Consider the following 6,154-nt stretch of genomic DNA (forward strand, 5'->3'; position numbering starts at 1 on the left):
TACTTACCTTTTCACTTAATTATATAATGTGAACATTGTCTCATGTCATTAAATATTCTTCTAATGCATCTTTTAAAAAGTGTATTATTAAAAATTTTAAACATATATTTTATATTTTACAAAAAAAAGGCACAAAAGCAAATTTATTTATGTTAGATATTGGAAATCTAAACCAACCAACAAACAAAACAAACCTAATATATTTACTGGCACCCATGGATACCCATTTACCAAGCAAAAAAAAAAATTTTTTTAGCATATAAAAATATAGAGTCCAGGGCTTCCCTGGTGGCACAGTGGTTGAGAGTCCGCCTGCCGATGCAGGGGACGTGGGTTCGAGACCCGGACCGGGAAGAACCCACATGCCGCGGAGCGGCTGGGCCCGTGAGCCATGGCCGCTGAGCCTGCGCATCCGGAGCCTGTGCTCCGCAACGGGAGAGGCCACAACAGTGAGAGGCCCACGTACCGAAAAAAAGAGAGAGTCCAGAATACTGAACCTCCATGTACTCATCACCCTGATATAATAATTAACAACTCATGACCAGTTTTCTTTCATCCATACACTGTCCACTTCTCCCACCCCTCTTGGATTTTCCTGAAGCAAATTCCCTGTAACATGGAATTTCATATATAAATATTTCAGTATGTATGTCTCTCTAGAAGACATAGGCATTCTTTTAGAAGTATAATTACAATAACATTAACACACCTAAAAAATAGTAATAATTCCTTAATATCATCAAATTGCTTTCAGTGTTTACTTTTTCATGGTTGTCATATTTTAACTGTTTGAATCAGGATCAGATCTGGGTATGTGAGAGATTGCAAGAACCCTGAATTTAAATTGGAAGTATTGATATGAACTCACAATGTATTTTTATCTAAAACCAAAACACATTTTTTAAAACTCTGTACACTGAAAAGGACTAGAAACAATGACTAACCCAGTAGCAAAGAACACTTCTAGTGCCAAGATTATAGGCTTAAATACCATTTTCCACTAAGAAAAACTAGAGTTTCTTGGAGAAATGTTAGATTCCAAGTCTGGGGCAGAAAATGAGCAATCTCTTATACCAGAAAGCAGAGAAAGTGTGCACAAACCCCAGGGTCACATCCAAAGGACTCAGGAACTAGAATAGGCTCCTGTGGGTCAATGATGTAATCATTTAATAAGGACAACTTCAATAGATTGAAATGTGTCAATCCATGAGTTCACAGTGTTACCCCTCCAGCTTCAAAGTACCCACAAGTCACTTTGAAAGACAGTAGGAAACAAACTGTATTGTGGAAATAAGCAAATTAAAGAGAAAACCTCAAGTATTCACTTTGCCTTTCCTTTACAAATGGTACCTTAAGATAAATAGCTAATGAGGAGAAGTTTTTCTTTTTATATTAAGTTCTAACTCCAGATAGAAGAAAACAGTAGGATTAGAATAGCACCATTTTGTAGGCTTTATATTTAAGGACTCTAACATCACCAATAAACAAACAAAACAAACTATTTAACATCTATTTGTTCATAATCATTCGTCTCCTCTCCAAGATTGTCCTGATCTCCTGGCGTGCCCCAGTGACTTTGAACTTGGTCATGAGACTGCCTTTGAATAATGGAATGTGAGCAAACCTGACATACACCACCTCCAAACAGAAGCAAATGCATCTGCATGGTTTGGCCCTTCTTACCTTGAGCTTCGTGGAAATGGCAAGCACCAGGTGGTGGCTGCTTCCTCACCCTAAGTGTCAGAGTGAGAAGGCATGGAGAGAAGACCTGAACACAACCCACAGCCTGGAGGAGAGAAGAGCTGACCTGCAAACCCTGTGAGCAAGAAATAGTATCATCCCTAGTAAACCACTGAAATGTGGGGAGTTTGCTAGTGGAGTAGTTTTGCCAAAAACATTAAACTTGACTCTGAGCAAGTTTTCATCCTCACAAATGACAGGATATACAAGGGACAGAGCCACATGTTAAATGACGTCATGGGGAATTACTCAGCTAAGGCCAAACTGAGAAATCCTATGAGACAAAAACTCCAGTTGCCTTTCCAAAAAAGAATTGCAAGGAATAAAAAGGAGATAGAGGAAGAAATTGTAGGTGAAAAGAGACCTGAAAGACATTCAACAAATTGTGTGTATTCTATAATTTTAATTTAATCAATATCCTTTAATGGACACCCCTAGATCCAAGAGTGGCCAAGAAGTGACCATTTGCAAGTGGAGGCTGGAGGGTTATAGATAAATTTGGTTGTAGCCTGGGTGTTCGCCCACATGCCTCCTTGGCTCCTTGTGGTGGGATAAGGTGAGAAGAGAAGGCAGGTAAACCAGAGATCTTATTTGTTCTCTTATTCCAGCACTACAAATGTTAGGGCGTTGCTGGATTGGTCTAAAGACTACTCAGGTGGTTTTCCATAAGCAATGGGAGCCAAGGGAGAGTTCTTGAGCATGTTCGTGCCATGATGAGAATGAGGCTTAGGAAGATTAACAGCCTAAAGAGGATGGATTGTTGGGAGTGGGAAGGGAGGCAGGCAGCTCAGCTCAGAGGCTCCTGCAATAATATAAACAAAAAGAGATGTGACATATATACACCAATATGTATAAAATGGATAACTAATGAGAACCTGCTGTATAAAAAAATAAATAAAATAAAATTCAAAAAAAAAAAAAGTGATGTGTCAGCCAGGATGGGGATGGAAAAAGAAATACAAGAAAATTCAAACACCATTACATTGCATGCTGATGGAATCTCCACTTCTGAAAAACTACAGTATTGCTCAAACATTCCCAGGTCATGAAATGATGATAGTAACTACATTCAAGAATCAAATTTAAAATTTTGAATTTTGTACCTATTTATGGCTTCAAAGGAGGAAAGTTGGGCAGAAGTGAAAGCGTTGTATCAGAAGAGAGGACCCAGTGTGACAGCTGCAACAGGGAGCGCCTTACCAGTTGGATATACAAGTTGGTAAGAGAAAGCTAACTGAAATTATGGTGATGGGAAAAAGGAAATTTTCAGCAAAAAAGATGGAAGGCAGATGTGAAATTAAAGAAGGAGGCAGGGTGGTTATTCATAGCTATTCTTCTGTTACACCTCTGAAATATGTGTGCTTAAAGAATGAATAGAAAGTAATTGATTTGAAATGGAAAAGCATTAAATCCTGAAAATATGGAAACATGAGAAATGACCCTGAATTAAATGTGTTTCAAATGGTTTTTAGGGCTTTCTTTGGTCCATATAAGCCACCTTAACATTTTAATAAAAAACTGAAAAAATAGTCACTGGACTTTTTGGAAGAAAATGTCCCTACTTATTCAAGGCCAATTTTATGGCTAAAAATTATAAAAATGTTTGCAGAGCTCCAAAAGGCAGCTTTTGCCTCAGGGGGGGTGCTGATTTTTGTTCTGGGGAGGGTGTTTATGTGGTCAAATATGTGGTCAACACCAGAGGTTTCCTCCCTGTCCTGAGTCATGTTTCCTAGATGCAGATCCTGAGATGAGTGATGTAACCGAAGGCAATTCTCTAGAGAAGAGGACAGCTAGCCGTGGTCATCAGCCAGCACTGCGGCACTTAGGGGATAGGTGTCCAGCTGGCAGGGTGGATCTGGGTGGGGCATTGAGACCACGCACGACACCACCTAAACACCTTCCACCCAGAGACATGTCAGACAGCAACATATAGTGTGCTCTCATCAAAATCAAAACTGAAAGGCAGTGAGGCAGCTTAGCGCAGAAAAAAGAATCCCTTTGGGTTTCCCTGGTGGCGCAGTGGTTGAGAGTCTGCCTGCCGATGCAGGGGACACGGATTCGTGCCCCGGTCCGGGAAGATCCCACATGCCGCGGAGCGGCTGGGCCCGTGAGCCATGGCCGCGGAGCCTGCATGTCCAGAGCCTATGCTCCGCAACGGGAGAGGCCACAGCAGTGAGAGGCCCACGTACCGCAAAAAAAAAAAAAAAAAAAAAGAATCCCTTTGATGGAGGTAGCATACCTGGGCAAAAGTTTGCCTTCCACCAAAGTTGTGAGATTTGGGGCAAATTACTCAGCCCCTCCAAGCTTGTTTCTTCATTCGTAAGATTGGAAAAAAATTAAAATGCCTATTTTGAGTCCTAGTAGAACATAAGTATGATATACATAGAAAATATATTTATATATGATATACTAGTGAATCACATATACTTTTTTATATTAATAGAAAAAAGTCTGGAATGCTGTACTCTAAGGTTAACAGTAAGTGATCTGTGGGTGGGGGCATTGTGGGTAGTCACAGAGAGAAGCACAGCAGGTGGCAATGAGCATAGACATTGGAGCCAGGCTGTTTCGGGACTCGGGGAACGTTGTTTAACCTCTCTGTGCCTCAATTTCCTTAACTCTAGAATGGAGCTAGGTAAAAACCTACCTTCCAGAAGGTCGCTTTGAGAATTAAATGACCTAACATATGAAATCATCTAAAACAGTGCCTAGCAGGTCATAAGGGCAATAAAACTGTTAGATATTTATATTGTTTTACTTGGCTTATTCCTGCTTTCTAGTTTTTCTACAGTGATTAAATATTGGTTTTACAACATGAAAAACGTATAAAACCTAAGAGAAAATTTCTTTGTAACGTGCGAACTGTTACTGACAGACATTTTACTTAATTTCTATTCTAAAGGGAACTAAAATAATGAAAACTGTTCAAGTGATATATCAAACAGAGAACCATGGCCATAATCTTTCTACTGCTCCATTCAAGAAGATAAAGCCTCTTAGGAGTGAGGTTTATATCTTTGCGTGAGTTTTCACTGCGGTTATCTTCACCTTGCCCTTTGCGCAGCCGTGGGCACCTCCCGGCCTGTGTCGTGTACTGCTTTGTTCACAGCCAGCTCTGTGTAGGTGCAACATCAGGATTTCAGCTGTCAGTGGTGCGGGTAAACTCGCTTAGCTGTCCAAGCTGCGCAGGACGCTTTTGTTTGTTTTTTTTAAGAGTATGAAAAGGTAACAGCTCCTGCCTCGCTCACCAGAGACAAATGAGTACAAAATGGTTGACGCATCAGCAACTCCTGACAGACGCTAAGCCCCGTGGACGACAAGGCTCTCCTGAGACCGGCCACCTTGGTCACGGCCTTCTGTTGTCATGGTCACCTGCAGAGTCAGCAGGTTCTCCACGTACTGGGCGTCTCTTGCGTGAGGGGTGGGTTCAGGACAGCCAATTGCTGTGTTATTGAAAATATTCAGCTGGCTGAGCAAGGCCAATATTGAAGAAATTTATTGTTTGAATTGTTCCTTTTCCCAGGAATTTTCCTCTTACTGTTCAGGAGAAATGAAGAAATGGCAGTGCATAGCACACACACACACACACACACACACACACACACACACACACACACATGCTTTAGGTTAAATTATCATCAAGAAGCCAATAGGATACCTCTCCAAACGTGCTGCTGCAATCACATTTCAATCCAGCCACCACACTTTGCAGGTAATTGCAAGTCAGGGGCAAGCCACAAATACCCTTAAATACAGACTTTATCGTTCCTGACGCCCATGAGCGCCATCACCATAATGAACACTCAGATTCCAGATCACATGGACTATATACATTTCACAAGAACTTTTAAAGTCCAGACTAACGGAGGAATTCTCCGGGCTATAAAATTTCTTTGGAGACGACATGAATTCAGAAGGATAAAGTTAATTGAGGAAAAAACAAAAATAGTGATGGATGTATTCTAAATTTAGAGAGCAGAAAGGTTTCTCTCTTGTGGTTCAGCTCTTTTCTTTCAAGGTTTGGTAAGGCCAACTGGCCCGAGGCAGGGGAACGCAATCAGACACACAGGTTGAAACTGACCTGGAGACTTTCCGGACCACCCAGTTCCAGGGACCGACCTGGGGACTTTCCACCCGGCCCAGCCTTCCCGCCTTTCGAGGGGCGGGACTAACGGTCCCAAGACTGATGCGACCGGCACCAGATGTTGCCATGATACCCGAAAAGACCGCCAAATAAGGAATACTCTGCGCCCTCCCGGATTCACCACACCCCTTTCCCTTCTTCCCCTGTAAATTTTGTTCACACCCACAACCGGGCGGGACTTTTCTGGCCCCTTTCTCTCGGACCAGTGAACCCCGCCCGGGAGCATACCCAAATAAAGCTTGTTTAAGCTCTCCTCCGTTTTTGGTGCCG

The sequence above is a fragment of the Neophocaena asiaeorientalis genome, unplaced genomic scaffold (genome assembly GCF_003031525.2).
Source record: "Neophocaena asiaeorientalis asiaeorientalis breed wild unplaced genomic scaffold, Neophocaena_asiaeorientalis_V1.1 scaffold136, whole genome shotgun sequence".
Taxonomy (NCBI): domain Eukaryota; kingdom Metazoa; phylum Chordata; class Mammalia; order Artiodactyla; family Phocoenidae; genus Neophocaena; species Neophocaena asiaeorientalis.